This window comes from Zea mays, chromosome 6 (genome assembly GCF_902167145.1).
Source record: "Zea mays cultivar B73 chromosome 6, Zm-B73-REFERENCE-NAM-5.0, whole genome shotgun sequence".
Classification (NCBI taxonomy): Eukaryota; Viridiplantae; Streptophyta; class Magnoliopsida; order Poales; family Poaceae; genus Zea; species Zea mays.
This window is the reverse complement of record NC_050101.1, coordinates 164,812,712-164,815,865: the sequence shown is the minus strand read 5'-3', so window position 1 is coordinate 164,815,865 and position 3,154 is coordinate 164,812,712. Positions and strand designations below refer to the sequence as shown.

Sequence of the window (3,154 nt, the reverse complement as noted above, 5' to 3'; positions counted from 1 at the left end):
TCAGAAGAACGCTCTAAATGCCTCACTGAGATTGATCTCTGGACCTAGGTCCCACTTGATATATTCAGCAACCAGCACATGGGATTCCTCTGAATCACAAAGTTTAGGGTGATATCCACCTAAAAATTCCTAGAAAATGCAATCCAGATAATTTTAAGATATCTTTTGCTTAGTAAGAATTTTGTTGTTGGTATCAAACAAGGCAAATAACTTAGAGAACTAAACTGCCAGTTTTAGAACAATAATAGATGACATAAAAAAGCATCTATAGAATTATATTTTGACATGAGAGAGACCACAGAATTTAAAGCCAAACAAAAGATACATAGAGCAACAAACAAAGCTTCCTTTTTGTGCACAAAACCTCATGGTAGTTGCACACACAATCATGGTCATACACGTTTGGTTTGTTGTTGTACTTGTACTTGATATTCTCATATGTTGTCTTCAGAAAAAGAACACATTTTGCTCTGTTTAGCAAGTAGCTTATATAGTACATACTGAGGACCACTTTTTTCTCGACTATAAAATCATGATAAATTTCAATGGTACTGTTGTGTTCATTTAATTTCACTACAGTATGTTACAGCTACACACATCTTAATCCTATCCACCATTCCTTTTATTTGATAAAAGATCTTTAGGCATTATGCCTTGAGATTTGCTTGGAGGGCTAACCTTGTTTGTCACAATAAGTTAAGAGTGGAACCCAGTGAGACCACTGATAAACCAAAAGCAAATGAAACAATATGTCATGAATGCCAATGAAGATGGAGATTCTTTAATGGCTTTCCCCACCGAATAATGACCCATATTCATGAGAAGCCTGATGCACAATCCACACATTGCACATACATAGATACAAAGCATTGCCGTTGAAGAAACAAAATAGAAGTACCTATAATTTTGCTGCAAAGGAAGACAAATGCAGATAAGCCTAGACTGTTTTATAGGAACAACTACCAGGTTGTATTCTAAAAAAATTAATTCATAACTTGTTTCCTCTGAGAAAATAAAGAAATCAACATTACTAAGCTCTCCATTACATTGCCCAACCCAAGGGCAGTGATGATCAAAGCGCTCCACACAGTTATCACATTTGGAGCAGTGTGAGCACCAAGGAGGCTGGTATACCATGCAAGTCTCACAGTATTTCATCTTTCACACGAACGCCATTGACCATAACCTCTTTTACTTGAGGGAACTGAAGAGCATGTGGAGCTGAAGCACCATAAGAGACCTCTTCCATAGGTGGGTGTGAATTTTGTGGTACAATACATGGATCTTGAGAAAAGGTAAGGAAGAGTAGTAACAATGCCTAGCAATCAGGTTTTGCAGAGAAGGGTACTACAATTTTGGTGCCACACATAAAAAATAGTAGGAAATAAATAGTGGCATAACAAAGTCTACATTGCTCAAAGAAAACATAAAATCTGGAGAACATGTGTTTATAGAACAACAAGTTTACCTATTTTAGGCCTCCTGGAATCTTGACTTCTTGATGCCTGGAACTCATCTGAAGGCCCAAAAAAGTTTTGCAAGCAATTAAAATAGAATGAATTGTTGATGTATACCGTTAATATCCTAAGGACATGAGTGACTGTCTGGTTCAATGCCGTGACATGGATAAAAGTACTAAGTCAGGTTCAACAATCAAGCCCATTAAGACAGGCTTACCTTCATGGAGCCTGAGGAATTTGTCATAGGAGGAATACGCATGTCTCTCCACACACCTGGAAAAGCAATCTGTACTATTCATGGTTGCAAGGGGTCATAATGGTGGAAGAGTTATCTTTGATGATGTGAGGCTTACTCTTTTCCATCTATAGTTTTGGCCGCAAGGGGTCATAATGGTGGAAGAGTTATCTTTGATGATTATCGTGAGGCATACTATTGGCTTCGTCAGAACACTCCTCCTGATGCTAAGATTATGTCTTGGTTGGACTATGGATACCAAATTACAAGTATGGGTAACAGAACTATCATTGTTGATAATAATACATGGAATAACACACACATAGCTACTGTTGGACGTGATTTTTCAGTATAGTTTTTTTTCATAAAATATGAGTATCTTGTTAAACTTAGATAATATGGGATAATAGACATGTTACCCAATGCTAGAATCTAAGGCTTCCTAGTACTCCTACCAACGTATCCTAATCTTCGATTCAACTGTTAAGCCAGAGCTGTGAGTAGCTGATATTATCTAGCCTGATTGCATCAGAGAACCCAGAAACTTAACAATCACCAGACTTCTCCAGAGCCTGAACTTGTTCATGGAAGAGGATTTGCGAGACAACATACACAATCTTGCTCCCTGATTCCAGAGCCTGATCCCTTCCGATGGCATTCACAAACATGAAACTCCCTACGGATTTAGAACAGGCACAGAGGCTCAAAGTAGTCATAAAGCCAGTTCTATTCAGGAGAATTAATCAACTCTTTGTGAATCACTCACCGTTCTTGATTTAGAAACTCTTCTGGAACTTGGCAGGGAACAAGGCCAGGGATTTGATGCCCTTGCCATCCACCACCTATAATAATAAAAAAGCACGCTGGTTGTGAAACAAAACGATGCCTTCATCTGCAGCAGTGGTGAGGGGACCAAAGCACGCCCTCGTCGCACGCCCACTGTAGGTTCTTCCTTCCTCCCTGCCTTGTGCCTTCATCTGCTCCTCAGCCCTCTTCGGCGGGTGGGCACCAAAGCATGGCGAAAGGAACGACGTCAGGATAAGACAACGGTGGGGAGGGGAGAAAAATTATCACGGGTCAGGTAAGGCTTTGGGCGAGCAACCTTTCTTGATGACTTTTATATATACTCGTTGGCGGACTGACCTTGGACAAGTATGTCGGCGACGACGGGTGGAATGGGGGACGGGGTCCAAGCCCCAGTCAGCCTCATGCCATCACCTCCTCCACGACCGTGGCATGTGGGTATGGCTTCTTCTCTGGTGTGGCCACTGTCGATGCGAAGGGTTCGGCGCTGGTGGGACTCTGATGGGAGGCTGCCATGCCCCCGATATAGTCGCTGCAAACAATGTTATAGGGTGACTGCATTCTAGGAAAGGACGACACTCGATGCAAACGGTGTTATTAATCTTACTCCATGCATTCGAGATAAAATTTGTCATAATTATCTTGCATTATGTAG

The 3,154-nt window shown here is 41.0% G+C and overlaps 1 pseudogene; it reads right to left on the bottom strand.

The window, feature by feature from the left end:
• LOC111589569 (protein S-acyltransferase 8-like) lies at positions 1 to 2,905 on the bottom strand (annotated as a pseudogene).
• Between the last annotated feature and the right edge of the window lie 249 nt (positions 2,906 to 3,154).